At 45.3% G+C, this 15,852-nt stretch overlaps 2 long non-coding RNA genes and 1 other non-coding gene across 3 annotated transcripts; all 3 read left to right on the top strand.

Annotated features, from left to right (window-relative positions):
* Positions 1 to 18: 18 nt before the first annotated feature.
* LOC123605539 lies at positions 19 to 6,029 on the top strand. The gene is made up of 3 exons (XR_006715794.1): positions 19 to 403; positions 1,114 to 1,278; positions 5,597 to 6,029. It is a non-coding gene; the product is annotated as an uncharacterized LOC123605539 (long non-coding RNA).
* A 380-nt stretch (positions 6,030 to 6,409) lies between these two features.
* Positions 6,410 to 11,995, top strand: LOC123605540. Its single transcript, XR_006715795.1, has 2 exons — positions 6,410 to 7,080; positions 8,388 to 11,995. It is a non-coding gene; the product is annotated as an uncharacterized LOC123605540 (long non-coding RNA).
* On the top strand, positions 7,527 to 7,660 carry LOC123607779. Its single transcript, XR_006716918.1, has one exon. It is a non-coding gene; the product is annotated as a small nucleolar RNA SNORA70 (small nucleolar RNA).
* Positions 11,996 to 15,852: the final 3,857 nt, after the last annotated feature.

Genomic DNA, 15,852 nt, shown 5'->3' with positions numbered 1-15,852 from the left:
CCCCTCGGACATGCGCAGTGCCGCCGGTAGGGGTGGGGCTAGCGGCTCGCTCAGGCCTGGCGGTTGGCGAGGCGGTTTAGAACACATGCGGAAGCTCCTAAGCCGGTATTTGAAACGGAAACTCATCGGTTAAAATAGAAATATCGGTACCTGGAAACCTGGAACTTGTCTTTTCGAAGCCACGGTTCCCGTCATCACCTCTGCCTCTCCGGGTTCCCATAATCGTCCTTATGGACCGCTGGTCGTGTGGTTGCCTGCAGAACGCCTCCTGGACCCCCGGCTGGTTGAACTCCCAATACCTTGTCAGGCCTCTTAGAGGGACTGTCCAGTGCAGTACTGTGAAAAGAGCCATCACAGTGGAGACACCCATTGCTGCACACACATAGGCACCTCCGGCGCGCAGGTCAGTGACCTCCTAACCCCCTTGGGGGACCACGCCCAAGCCACTTCCCTGACTCCCAGGTGGGAGTCCCAAGTGGCTGATTATTTTATTTCGGACCTCTTGGCCTAATTCACACCGGCCAGCTGGACCAGAAGCTCCCATTCATCCTTCCCAAAATGTCAGGGAGGTTTGTGGAGGGGCTCCTTTGGAACCCCTTATAAATATCTTTTTTTTTTTTTTTTAAGTTTATATACGTATTTTGAAAGAGAGCGGGCACGAGCAAGGGAGGGGCAGAGAGAGAGAGAATCCCAAGCAGGCTCCGGGCACTCAGCGCAGAACTAGACGCAAACCTGAGATCGTGACCTGAGCTGAAATCCAGAGCCCCACACCTGAGGGACTGAGCCACCCAGGCACCCCTCTTTTTTTTTTTTTTTTTTTTTTAATATTTATTTGAGAGACAGCACACGTAGCAGAGGGGCGGGAGGCGGGGGGAGAGAATCCTAAGCAGGCTCCATGCTGTCAGTGCAAAGCTGCAGATTCCTGCTCAATCTCAGGAATCGTGAGATCAGGACCTGAGCCCAAATCAAGAGTCAGTGACTTAACGGACTGAGACACCCAGGGACCCCTAAATATCCCTTTTTAAATATCCTTTCAGAATACAGAATAATTAAAAAAATCTGTCGCTGTTGGGAGTTGTAGTGATAATTTTCTTATGTCATTTTTCTATTTAGTTTTTCTGGTTAACTCCAATTACGAGGTCACGACACACATCTCCAGCTAATTTATGCACAGCTCCAATTCTGTGCAGGGAGGATGCAAAACGGCAAACTATCCATGGTAGGACTTTCTGGAGCATCAATACTACAAGATTTGGAAGAAATGAAGTCATTTCCAAGGTAAGTAATTGAAAACTTAAAACTAAGACAAGGCTGGGAAGTCCTATGCCATTAGCGATGGTTCATAATCTATGCCTGAAATGTCAGACTTATCTCTAAGAAGAGACCCTAAGGATAACTTATTTCCCATTAGTTTAAACAGAAAAAATTAGGGGCGCCTGGGTGGCTCAGTCAGTTAAGCGGCCGACTTCAGCTTAGGTCAGGATCTCGCGGTCCATGAGTTTGAGCCCCGCGTCGGGCTCTGGGCTGATGGCTCAGAGCCTGGAGCCTGCTTCCGATTCTGTGTCTCCCTCTCTCTCTGCCCCTCCCCCATTCATGCTGTCTCTCTCTGTCTCAAAAATAAATAAAACGTTAAAAAAAAAATTAAAAAAAAAAAAAAAGAAAAGAAAAAATTATAAGGCATAGCAAGTCCCATCAAAAAACCCGACCAATTTTGTGGCATCTGGCTGCCTCAGTCGCTAGAACCCCTCGATCTCGGGCTCAGGAGTTAGAGCCCCACGTTGGGAGTAGAGTTTACTTAAAAATCAATAAAAAAAATAGTCATTGGCATACAGGTGCTTTGTGTGCACTAGCAGTGGCTACTTGTAGATCAATAACATCAGATGTTGTACATCTTGCCAACACTCCAAAGTGTGATTGGCCTGCAGGTTGTATTTGGAAGCAACGTGGAACTTTTTCTCAAGCCGTTTAAAATGTATTTTTTGGGGCGGGGGGGGCGCCTGGGTGGCTCAGTCGGTTGAACGTCCGACTTCAGCTCAGGTCATGATCTCACGGTTTATGAGTTCGAGCCCCACGTCGGGCTCTGTGCTGACAGCTCAGGGCCTGGAGGCTGCTTCGGATTCTGCGTCTCCCTCTCTCTCTGCCCCTCCCCTGCTCACACTCTGTCTCTCTCTCAAAAATAAAGATTTAAAAAAATTTAATAAAATGTATTTTTTTAAAGACTCAGTATAAACTTTACATACATATCAGCTAAAAATGTTGAGAGGGAAATAACTTCTATGCTATGTATTGAAAATGAAAACATTCTTCCAGGAAAACATTAATTGGGGGATATATTCTGTGGGTATGCCTGTATTATGAACTAGATGGCAAAAATCCCATTTATTTTATTTTTTAAATATATTTTTTAAAGTTTATTTATTTTGAGAGAGAGAGCGCATGCAAGTGGGGGAGGGGGATAGAGGATCTGAAGAGTGCTCTGTGCTGAAAGCAGAGAGCCCGATGTGGGACTCAAACCCGTGAACCGTGAAATCGTGACCTGAACTGAAGTCAGATGCTTAACCGACTAAGCCACCCAGGTGCCCCCAAAGCCCATCGATTTTAAAGACTTTAAAGATTAAAGCTATAACTTCAAGTAAACTTGGCGCTGAGAAGTCCTTTCAGCTTATGACCCCAGAGTTCTGCAGTCCTGTGTCAGTAATGATCCCTTGCCAACATCAGCATACAAAGGTGCCCTAATGTTGTGCATTAACACAGACCTCCTTTGACCCCAGAGTCCTCTCCTTTTCCCATTTTCCTCTGCTCCATTCAAGCTACCCCTCCTCTCCTCTCCTGAACCCATTCCATTCCAGCTTTCCTCCACACCACTTTGCTTTCATGGTGTCACCAATGTTTTCCATTTTGCTAAATTCAAGATTCAGTTTTTGTTCTCTCAGTCTTCTAGCTGCATTTGAAACACGATTGAGCACTTCTTTCCTCTGGATTCTCAAGCCCCCCCCTCCCCCGCCCCCGATTCCCTCCCATCTTACTCTATCTTCCTTTTATTCCTCCTCCTCCTCCTTCAGATCTCTGGGACCCTCAGCCCCCTTCTCTTTCTTGTGGGCCCTCTCTTCTCGGAGCAAACCTACAGAGGCTCCCAGCTTTGAATACCATCTATCTGCTGAGAACCCCTAGGCCTGGGTCTTCTTTTCTGAGGGGAGCACTCAGGAGCCATCACTGACACTCTTTCCCTTCCCACCCCACCACATGCAGTCCTCCAACAAGTCCTCTTGACATGCATCCTGATTGCAGCCTCTTCTCATTGCATCCTTTCTACAACCAGTTTCAGCCACTGTCCTCTCTTACTGATCTTCTGCAAACACTGTCTTCCAAACTAGCTTCCTGCTTCCCTCTATACTCTCCTGCAGTCCATTCTCCAGTCAGCATCCACAGTGCTCCATAAAAAAACATGAAGGGGCGCCTGGGTGGCTCAGTCAGTTAAGCGTCCGACTTCGGCTCAGGTCATGATCTCGTGGTTCGTGAGTTCGAGCCCCGCGTCGGGCTCTGTGCTGACAGGTCAGAGCCTGGAGCCTGCTTTGGATTCTGTGTCTCCCTCTCTCTGCTCTGCCCCTGCTCATGCTCTCTCTCTCTCTCTCCCTCTCTCTCTCTCTCAGAAATAAAGAAACATTAAAAAAAAATTTTTTTTTTAAACGTGAAAAACAGGGGTGCCTGGGTGGCTCAGTCGGTTAAGTAGCTGACTCTTGATTTTGGTTCAGGTCATGATCTCATGGTTTGTTGAATTGAGACCACCCTCATCAAGCTGTGTGCTGACAGCATGGAGCCTGCTTGGGATTCTCTCTCTCCCTCCCTCTCTGCCTCTCCCATGTGCAAGCTTGCTCTTTCTCTCTCTCTCTCTCTCTCAAAATTAAATAAACAAACTTAAAAAAAAAAAAGACAACCATGATATATGTTAACCCCAACCCCCACCCCCCACAGACACCCCACTCCCCCTCCACTCCCTCCTATCCCCATTTAACCCTCTCACTGGCTTCTCACTGCAATAAAATAAAAGCTTAGGTAACCAGATAACCTGACCCCTGCCTACCTTTTTGACCTCATCTCCTCTCCTTGCTTGTTCATACTACTGTGTGTCAGATTTTCTGGTATCTAGAGCTGAAAGCAATCTTAACTGAGAAACAGTAAATCATAGAATCTATTGAGCATGGGAGGCTTGGAAAGAAATGTCTTAAGAGAGAATGAAGGGCCCAAAATGGTTTTAAAAAAACACAAAAGCATACAAAACAATGAAAACATAACTGATCTGTATGTATATACCCAAAAGAATGTCTCAACAAAGTGAATGTTTAGAAACCAAGCCAGCGTCAAAGAAATGGAAATACCTTTGATTATATTTTAAAAACAAAAAAAAATATATTTAGTAAATATAAAAGGACAAATATTGAACACATTATATTTCTGGCCCATAATGCAGTACAATTAGAAGTAACAGAAATAGGGAATTTATTTTATTTATTTATTTATTTTTTTAATTTTTTTTTTTTCAACGTTTATTTATTTTTGGGACAGAGAGAGACAGAGCATGAACGGGGGAGGGGCAGAGAGAGAGGGAGACACAGAATCGGAAACAGGCTCCAGGCTCTGAGCCATCAGCCCAGAGCCTGATGCGGGGCTCGAACTCACGGACCGCGAGATCGTGACCTGGCTGAAGTCGGACGCTTAACCGACTGCGCCACCCAGGCGCCCCAGAAATAGGGAATTTAAAGATGCTCAGCTTGGAGCTCCTGGGTGGCTCAGTTGGTTGAGCATCTGACCCTTGGTGTCGGCTCAGGTCATGTTCTCACAGTACATGGGATTGAGCACTGCATTGGACTCCCCCACTGACAGCATGGAGCCTGCTTGGGGTTCTCCCTCTCCGCCCCCCCCCCCCACCGCTCCTCCACCACTCATGCACATGTTCTCAAATAAATACACATTAAAAAAAAAAATTAAAATGCTCAATTCTTTGAAGATGTTAAGATATTCTTTTAAATAAATTAATGCCTCGGTCAGGGTGCGAATCCCAAACACAACTGCAGTGCCTATAAATATATGTGCTTGTAAATACACCATACCCAGCTATATGCAGGGTGATAAGAGAGCTCTCTGACTCAGAAGCTTCTGTTGTAACCAGGTCATGTTAAGCTCTGCCACAGAGTCCTTTAACATCATCTTATTACAAAAGGGAGCAACAGTGAAGGCAGTACTAGGAACTATAACTATTACAGATGCCTAATAAGTAGGACTGTGTTCTACTGGGCCTGACCTTGACCTCAGGATCCTTTCCAGCCAGGGCTCCAGGCCACACCACTAACGGATCTGTGTTACATACAAGGTCAAAACTGCCCTCCCAACAGCAGGCAGCCTGGAAACCGGCACGTGCAGCTGCAGTAGAAAAAAAATGATGGTCCTCACGTGAGGACTCAGGATCCCAAAAGTTCTGGTCAGGCCTCAGCTTCAAATCTGCCTCACCCACAAAACACTCCCGACCCTCACCTTGGCTATACATAGCAGTCTCTTCTGAAATTTCCCTGCAATTCCTTTTTTCGTAACTCCCTTGCAGGCAAAAGAGGAGAAACACTACTTGGGGAGCACTGTTATGTGCCAGGACTATGATCATGAAGAAGGCGGAGGCCACAGTATTGCACCTCAACCCCGGGGACCTGCCAAAGAAGAACTGCCACCAAATTTTCAATCGAGGACCCTTCCAGAACTCTTCAGTGACCTCACTGAGCGGTGTGCCTCTGGAAAAAACTCTACACTCACCCTAAATGAGATGTCTCTTCCCCATGCCTGGGAGGATAGGGGATAGATCCTCTAGGGGCAGATCCCTGGGCACAGATGTGACCCAGCAGCTCTGGAGCGAGTGGGTGTACTCAGGCGAGTTCTAGTTAATTTGTACATGAATAAAAAGCACTGGGATAGGGAAAAGGGCTCTTGAGTCCAGTAAGTGAATTTTATTTATTTATTTATTTATTTATTTATTTATTTAAATTATTTTTTTATTTATTTTGTTTTTTAATTTTTTTTTTCAACGTTTATTTTTGGGACAGAGAGAGACAGAGCATGAACGGGGGAGGGGCAGAGAGAGAGGGAGACACAGAATCGGAAACAGGCTCCAGGCTCTGAGCCATCAGCTCAGAGCCTGACGCGGGGCTCGAACTCACGGACTGCGAGATCGTGACCTGGCTGAAGTCGGACGCTTAACCGACTGCGCCACCCAGGCGCCCCTATTTTTTTATTTTTTTAATGTTTATTTATTTTTGAGACAGAGAGAGACAGAGCATGAACGGGGGAGGGTCAGAGAGAGAGAGGGAGACACAGAATCTGAAACAGGCTCCAGGTTCTGAGCTGTCAGCACAGAGCCCGACGCGGGGCTGGAACTCACGAACTGCGAGATCATGACCTGAGCCGAAGTCGGACGCTTAACCGACTGAGCCACCCAGGCACCCCAGTGAGTGAATTTTAAATATACAGGAGTTCATCCGCAAGACATCAGTCTACATTTGTTTTCTAGCTAGTAAGATTTTGACAAGAGGCAGGAGAAGAGCGGGAAGGCCACCCTGCTGGGCACCACCGTAGACTCGAGTTTAGATCTGGATCAGGCTCCCACACCAGGGGGCCCACCTGTGTGCTAACCGGCCTACAAGGCACTGTCCCTCGGGCTGAACAGGGCTCCATACAACCTCAGTGTTGCCAGCACTCTGGACAACTTCATTTTTCTTTCATATTTTTGACGTAGAATTTGTACTCAGGACCGTGTCCTGCGTATGCAGAGGACTTAGGGGCCTGCAAACAAGTGAATTCACAAGAAGCTCTGAAGATTACCGCACAAGTGTTTGGTGTCGTCTTGTGTATTACTGAATTGTCCATTAATCAAGAGACTCAGTGTAACAACCTCAACAGGATGTCAAAAGCAGGACTGCAGAAGCCCCAGGCCTGAGCCAAGGGAGGCCGTAGACCCAAGATTCAACGCACGTGCTCCGGACACCAGCTCTGCGATTGTACAAACTGCTTAACCCCATTCAACATTCATTTCCTAGTCTGGTAAATGGGCACTTTTACCTAAAAGGGATTGAAATGGTGTAGAAGGTCTGGGGCCACTAGTAAATGCTACTGGTATTTGTTGGTGTTAATATTACTATTATCAAACCTGCTGAAGGAAGTGACAGTCCAGTGTTTTCTGAGACAAACATGAATGAGAACCAGTCGTGTCAATAATCACCTCCCACAATCCAGCATTAAGAGCAACTCGGGCGCCTGGGTGGCTCAGTCAGTTAAGGATCTGACTTCGGCTCAAGTCATGATCTCATGGTTCATGGGTTCGAACGCTACATCGGGCCCTGTGCTGACAGCTCAGAGCCTGGAGCCTGCTTTGGATTCTGTGTCTCCCTCGCTCTCTGCCCCTCCCTCGCTCGCTCGCTCTCTCGTTCACTCTCTCTCAAAAATAAACATTAAACAAAATTTAAAAGCAACTCAGAAAATAGATGTCAATGCAGCCAATTAAGCCGACTGTGCTCTTTCCCCATGGGAGCCCAGTGTGCAATGGCTGCAAACAGTAGCCTCCTTGGTAGTGTATGCAGCCTGTTGATTGTACAGGTTGCCCTAAGGGACCTTGGAGACAGCCCTTTCCAGTGGACATTGAGGTGTGGCCTCATGCCACAGTCTAGGCTCCAGTCTAGGCTCCAGACAGGTATGTGGGGTGTATTTGGAAAGCCCCAGGGCACAGTGGCCAGGGTCCACATTGGCCAAGTGATCATGTCCATTCACACCAAGCTGCAGAATAAGGAGCATGTGATTGAGGCCCTACGTAGGGCCAAGTTCAAGTTCCCTGGCCGCCCGAAAATCCACATTTCCAAGAAGTGGGACTTTAACGCGGATAAATTTGAAGACATGGTGGCTGAAAAGCTGCTCACCCCAGATGGCTGTGGGGTCAAAAATATCCCTTATCGGGGCGCCTGGGTGGCGCAGTCGGTTAAGCGTCCGACTTCAGCCAGGTCACGATCTCGCGGTCCGTGAGTTCGAGCCCCGCGTCGGGCCCTGGGCTGATGGCTCAGAGCCTGGAGCCTGTTTCCGATTCTGTGTCTCCCTCTCTCTCTGCCCCTCCCCCGTTCATGCACTGTCTCTCTCTGTCCCAAAAATAAATAAATAAATAAAATCTTAAAAAAAAAAAAAAATATCCCTTATCATGGTCCCTTGGACAAATAAATGGAGGGCTCTGTGCTCATGAGAAGCTCGGCACTGCCCCTTCTCTATTCATGCCCACCAATAAGTCCTACTTCCCATCTTAAAGAAAATAGATGTTAAATCCCTTCCCATTAAATGTGTTTTTTTTATTGTGTTTATTTCTACAGAAGCATCTCCCGTCCCTGATAAGCACAGAAGACGAGAGAAAAGAGTAGGGAAGAAGTACCCCAGGATGACAGTCCAGTCTCTGAAGATTCACCCAGGTTGGGACAGAGGACCTGCCCGAAGCCAGGACCAGCCTCTCCTCTTATCTCCCCGGTGGCACCCAGCCATCCTTTAAGCTCACCATTATTTTTTGATTCAGTGCTTTTGAATGCTGTGGAAGCACAGGTACTCCCTTGATTTGAATCCCATGCAGGCCACCTTGGCAGTCTGCACCTGCCATCCTTCCCTGCCCGTGGTCCTCAGTGTCCCCACATACAAGCCGTAAGCTCCTTGCACCACTCCCGTCCCCACGGCTGTCTGTGTCAGCCCTGGCCCACCTCCCACACCTGCTGCTGGGCTCTGTGGAGCTCAGGATCTTCTTGCTGCCCATATAAAAACAGTCTTTGGTTTTGTCCCTTCTTTGGCTATCCACCACGTGAGCTTTCATTGGCTTCATTGTGGTTTAAGGGCCACATCAGTTCTTTCCAGGTGGCCTGAAACACGGTATCTGCCTGAGTAAGAAGTTGAAGAAGCTCCCAGCAGCCCATTCAGCCTTGGGGGTTGCCAGAGGGAGAGGCTGGGGTCCTATCACCGGGCCACCCAGCATGGAGGGAGTTGCCAGTTGTAGGACAAACCCTGGGGGCAGCTGGTTCCGTGTGGGGCATCACCACTGCTGCTGATGCTGTGGGTGGAGGGGAGGCCCCAGGGTCACACTAGGGACTGTGCTGGGGAAAGGGATGGTCCTTGTGTCTTGGTGGGGGACTGGCAGGTACTTTGGATGGGCTGCTGGCCTTCCACTGACTCCCGGTGCTCCCCAGGCCGCTGACTTTCTGAGTTACAGAACACAGCAGAGGTGGGCAGGCCCACCGAAACCAGGCTCCTCCGGGTTGGCAGAGACCCTGGACTGAAGCCTGTGGGAGCGGGAAGGACAGCAACTATTGGCAGGATCAGCTGAAGGCAGAGGCTTCGCAGCAATGGTCCACCCTCCACCTTGGGGCTCTTGCAGCCTAGGATCAGGTAGTTGGCCATCACTTCCTCTTAATTCTGGCCCATCAGCAGGTCCCGGATCTGGTCCCACTCATAGCCCACAGATAATGTCACCTCAGTTCTGCCAGGGATCCTTGTAGTCAGGGAGTGGCTCACTGTAAGGCTTTAGTAGTTCTGCTTCACGGGCCATGGTCATCCATGGGTCCTTCACGGTTTCCTCTAAAGTGCTTCTCTCACTGGGACTGAGGGGCAGGAATCTCTCTAGTAGGTCTCCCACGCTCCACGGACGTGGAAAAGGGAACGTGGTATATCCTGCTCAGCACCCACTCCCACAGCTCCCCGAAGTCCTGCCAAGGCAGGGACCTGCTGGTCACTGGACAGTCATTGTATAGAGGATGGCTCCAGGCTCCACCCCTCTCCTACGAGACTGTTGTACTCTTGGTGTAAGGGGGACTACCACAGAAGGGAGTCAGCTTATGGCCGACGGTGAACTCATTGCTGAATCCAGAGTATGCGACCTTGATGTTCGGGTCAGATTCCAAAAGCAGGCTCTCTGGCTTTAGGTCCCTGTGGATGATACCTTCCTGGTGGTGGTACTACACAGTGGACGCTATCTGGCAGAATCTGCCTCGGGGCTCCCCCTTTCTCATGCAGGCATGGCGCATTTAAACACCTGTCCTTCGCTAGTGGACTCCGTGACCGGGTCGCCTGCTTCCATGGTGCCAGCGACCTCAAGTAGTTTCACGACTCGGGGGTTGTGATTCAGGGCCTTCATGCTCTGGACTTCAAGGAATAGTCTCTGGAGGCTGGAGGAGCCCTGCTGACTCTTGTTAATGACCTTCATGGACGCCTCTGTCCCACTCGGGCTGTGCCAGACCAACCCCACCTGGGCAAAGCTGCCCTGGCCGACGGTCCTGAGGAGCCGGTGGTGGTTACTGTGGCTCTCCCGGTCACGGGATGGCCACAAGGCCCCGCAGCCCCCGCAGCTCAGTGACTCACTGCTAGGAATGCTAACTAAAAGTGCCCCCTAACAGTACTAACAAACTAAAGATGGGAAAGAAAAGAAAAATGAGAAAAGAGAGGGAAAAAGCAAAACTGTGGCCAAAAGTCCCTCGGGTCCCCAGACACCAGCTTCCTGGCCTAAAAAAACCAAAACATGTAGGCCTGGCCAAGGGCTAACACAGAGAGGTGCTTAGGATTTTCTCTCGATGGCTCTTCTTGAGATCAGTGCAAGAAATGCACCTGTAAGGCTGGGGATAATTCACAGTGGTTTTCCCACTTGGTTCTCAGGAACCCTTTACTCTTAAAAGCGCGGGGGAGGGATGCCCCCAGAGGCTTTTTTGTTTACGTGTCTTATAGTGATTGATACATACCTTACTAGAAATTAAAACCTGAAGGATGCTTCAGTAGCCTTTTCATGTCTAGTTTGGGAATCTGTAATAATTTTTGATGTTTAAAGAAAGCCATGATATCTATACTTAGAATAATTCAATTCCTTTTTCTTTAAACTCTGGATGATCGGTCTCAAAATGATACCACAATTTAACTGGCTTCACAATAGCCAGTGACAAAGACTCTCCCTGACTAAACTTGAGTCGTTCTCCTCTAGGTCTGGACCTTGCAGCCTGCCCTTGTCTGGCCTGCATCACCCAGTTGTAGCAAGAACCTTGCCAAGTCAGTTTAAAGAGAACTCCCCACCCTCAATATCTCATAACATTCTTCACACACACACCCCACCTTTGGTGTCTGTAAAATAATAGAAAATATATATTGGTCTCTGTCCCTGGTTCTTGGCACAGGCTCCTGAAAGCCTTCTAATTTCCTAAGTGTTAAGACACTAGGAGCATCTCGTTTTCTAATATTTGGTCTTTAACCCCAGTTCCTGATTCAGGGCTCCTAAATTCCTTGGAATATCCTGGGTGGTAGGAATGTCTTATTCTAATGAGGCAACTCTGAATGGGCTCCTGGATGACTCCTGGAGGGGAGTCTTTCTGACTGTTAGCAAAAGGCCAAGCCATGATTAGAAGCTTGGAATTTTCAGCTCCATACCCCCTCCCCAATCCTCCAGAAAGGGGAAAGGGGCTGGAAGTGGAGTTAATGATCTGTCATGCCTACGTGAGGAAGCCTCCATAAAAATCCCAACAGTATGGGGTTCAGAGAGTTTCCATATGGGTGAACACATCCACACTGGGAGCGTGATGTACCCCAACTCCATGGGGACAGAAGTTCCTGTGCTCGGGACCCTCCCACACCTCACTCCATGTATCTCTTCATCTAACTGATCATGTATCCTTTATCACATCCTTTAATAAATGTAAGCGGAAGTGACTGGGTTTTCCTTTGTATGGCATCTGACCACCCTGGCCTACCCACAGCAAGAATCCTGTTAGATCTGTTTAACTAGAATCCTGCCATCCCTGAGGTTTCCTTAGTAGTTTTCCATCTACTGACCCCAACCCTGCTCCTTGGCTATAAACCCCCACTTTGTGCTGTACTGGGGATGGGTTCCAGTTCTATACTGAGGCCTCTTTTTCCCCCTATTGCAGTAATTCCTGAATAAAACTTGCTTTTACTGCTGTAACTACTACTGTCCCCCTCTGGGTTTGTTTTTTTGTTTTTGTTTTTGTTTTTCTTAACACAGTAGGGAAATATTCTGTTGCATAAGACACAACAAGGTACATTATTGACTTCTTTTCTAAGAGAGAAAGAGTATACACACAAGCAGAAGAGGGGCAGAGAGAGAATCCCAGACAGTCTCTATGCCATGAGTATCAAACTGACGCGGGAAGCTTGATCTCATGAACCCTGAGATCATGACCTGAGCCGAGTTCAAGCTGCTTAACTGACTGAGCCACCCAGGCTCCCTGTTATTAACTTCTACAAAGCTGAAGGGAAGTTAGCTTTCATCATATTTTTATTTCTTAGTTACAAATTTTGCCCAGAGTCTTTGGAGTAGATTTCTCCCTTCCATAAGCCAGAGAACTTGCTATGTCCATTGCAGTATCCTTAAATGTAAATGTTGTGGGGAGCCTGGGTGGCTCAGTCAGTTAAGCATCTGACTTTGGCTCAGGCCATGGTCTCTCAGTTCATGGGATCAAGCCCTGCTTTGGGCCCTGCGCTGACCCCCTGGAGCTTGCTTGGGATTTTCCCTCTCCCTCTCTCTCTGCGCCCACCCCCCACCCCCCACTTAGGCTCTCTCTCAAAATAAATTAACTTTTTAAAAATGTAAAATAAAATATTACTTGAAAGACAGAGGGTAGAGGAATCATTGAAAATATTGACATGAACAAGTTATTAATTTAATGTGTTCATTGAAAACTATTTAAAAATCTATGACTCAAGGAACTTCAGTTAGGTAGAATGAATCAATATTGTTAACCTTTATGGGTGTTTTTCAGTAAATATTAACTGATCCTCCCAATGGGCCAGGCATTGTGCTAAGTACCAGAACACAGAAGCATGGAATCTATCAAATGTGACACGGTACTGTGTATTAACTTAAGAAATAAACGTGTAAATTAAACTAAGAAATGCCTGGAGTATTGTTTTGCCGCCCATCCAGTATATATGTGCACACAGGCCAATATCCCTGATGAATATAGATGCAACATTTCTCCGTATATTAGCAAACCAAATTCAACAGGACATTAAAGGATCATATGCCATAACCAAATGGGATTTTTCCCTGGGATGCAAAGATGATTCAACACACAAAAATCAATAAATATGATATAGCACATTAAAAGGATGAAAGACAAAAATTGTGTGATTATCTCAACAGATGCAGAAAAAGCATTTGATAAAACTCAACATTTTTTCATGATAGAAAACATTCAAGTTGGGCATAGAACGAATACACCTCAACATAATAGAGGCTGTATATGAGAAACATACTGCCAACATCATACTCATTAGTGAAAGGTTAAAGCAGGAACAAGGGGCACCTGGGCTCAGTTGGCTCAGGTCATGATCTCATAGTTCGTGAGTTCAAGCCCTGCATTGGGCTCTGTGCTGTCAGCACGGAGCCCACTTTGGATCCTCTGTCTCCCTCTCTCTCTGCCTCTCTCTCAAAGATAAGCATAAATTTAAAAAATAAAATCAGGAACAAGACAAGAGTGCCCACTCTCACCACTCCTTTTCAACATAATTCTGGAAGTCCCGCCCTGCTAAGCCAGAAAAAGAAACAAAAGACAGCCAAATCAGAAAGGAAGAAGTAACATCATCTGTTGATAATATGATCTTGTGTATAGAAAATCCTAAAGACTATCAAAAAACTGTTAGAACTAAAACATTCAGAAAAGTTTTTTTTTTTAAATATTTATTTTTGAGAGAGAGCATGAGCAGCCAAGCAGCAGATAGAGGGAGAGAGAGATGCAAAGTTTTTTTTTTTTTTAATTGCTATTCTTAAAATAACCGGAAAGAAAGATTTCCTGTATCAGGCTGGAAAGATAGACAATGTCATCCCAACTTACCTTTGCTTAAGGCTTTAAAAAAATGTTTATTTTGAAAGACAGTGCATGCAAGCAGGGAGGGACAGACAGAATCCCAAGCAGGCTCTGCACTGCCAGCACAGACCCCAGTGTGGGGCTCCAACTCACCAATCGTGAGATCATGACCTGAGCCAAAACCAAGAGTCGGACGCTTAACCGACTAAGCCACCCAGAAAAGTTTTAAAGTACAAAATCAGCATGCTAAATTCAGTTGCATTTCTACACACCAACAATGAACTAGCTGAAAAAGACAATAATCCCATTTACAACAGCATCAAAGGTACCAAAGTGCCTAGATATAAATGTAACTAAAGAAGTAAAAGCTCTGCCTAGAGCTTTAGATATTGGTTAATATCCAACATATCAAAATTACATTTTGATGAAAGAAATTAAAGTCACAAATAAATGGAAATAGAGCCCATGTTCATGGATCAGAAAAGCTAATGTTAAAATGTCTATACTACACAAAGCCATGTAGGGATTTGATGCAATATCTATCAAAATTCCAATGCCATTTTTCACAGAAATAGAAAAAAAAATCTTAAAATTTGTGTGGAACTACAAAAGTCCCTAGATAGCCAAAGCAATCCTAAAAAAGGACTAAGCAGAGGCATCATTTTTCCTGATCTAAAACTATACTACAAAGTGACAGTAATCAAAATGGTATGATAACTACCATAAAAACAGGCACATAGACCAATGGATCAGAAACACGAGCCCAGAAATAAATCCCCGCATACACAGTGAGCTAATGTTTGTCAAGGCAGCCAAGAATAATCAAGAGGGAAAGGATAGTTTCTTCAGTAAATGGTGCTGGGACAACTGGCTATCCACAGGGAAAAGAATGAAATTGGACCTCTATCTTACACCACTCACAAAAATTAACTCAAAATGGATTACGGACTTAACAAGACCCAAAACCATAAAGATTCCAAAAGAACACCTAGGGAATAATTTCCTCCACTTTGGTCTCAGCCATAATTCTTTGGATATGCCACCGAAAGCACAATCAACAAAAGCAAAAATGAACAAGGGGACTATATCAAACCAAAATGCTCTGCACAGCAAAAGAGATGACAAAATGAAGAGGCAACCCATGGAATGGGAGAAAATATTTGCAAATCATCTATATGGCAAGGGGTTAATATCCAACATATATAAATTTAAAAATGGGCAGAGGACTTGAATGGACATTTTCCCAAAGAAGACATAGAGATGGCCAATTGATGCTCAACATCACTAATCATCAGGGAAATGCAAATTGAAACCGACCTGATATATCACCTCACACCTGTTAATGTAACTCTTATAATAAAGACATGTGATAACAAATGTTGGCAAGGGCATGGAGAAAGAACGCTTGTGCACTGTAGGTGGGAATGTCAACTGATACAGCCACTATGGAAAATTGTATGAAGGCTCCTCAAAAACACTGAAAATGGAACTACCAGCAATCCCATTTCTGGGCATATATCTGAAGGAAATGAAATCGCTAACTCAAAGAGATAGTTACACACCCATGTTCATGACAGCATTATTCATAATAGCCAAGACATGGAAACAACCTAAGTGTCCACCAACATATGAATGGATAAAGAAAATATTATATATAAAGCTAAATGTGAGATTATATATATATAATATTCTATATATGTATAGATTAATATTAACTATACTAATATATAATATTAATATAATTAATATTAATATAATATTAATATAACTATATTATAGTTATATAATATAGTATATAATATACTATATTATAGTTATATAGTATAATATATAATATACTATATTATAGTTATATAATATAATATATATAATATATTATATTATATATTAATGTTATATAATATTAATATAACTATATTAACATAACTATTAGTATAACTATATTATAGTTATATAATATATAATATGTAATATTATATATTACTATAATATAATA

Source organism: Leopardus geoffroyi, chromosome A2, assembly GCF_018350155.1.
Source record: "Leopardus geoffroyi isolate Oge1 chromosome A2, O.geoffroyi_Oge1_pat1.0, whole genome shotgun sequence".
Classification (NCBI taxonomy): Eukaryota; Metazoa; Chordata; class Mammalia; order Carnivora; family Felidae; genus Leopardus; species Leopardus geoffroyi.
This window is presented reverse-complemented; position numbering and strand designations above follow the sequence as displayed.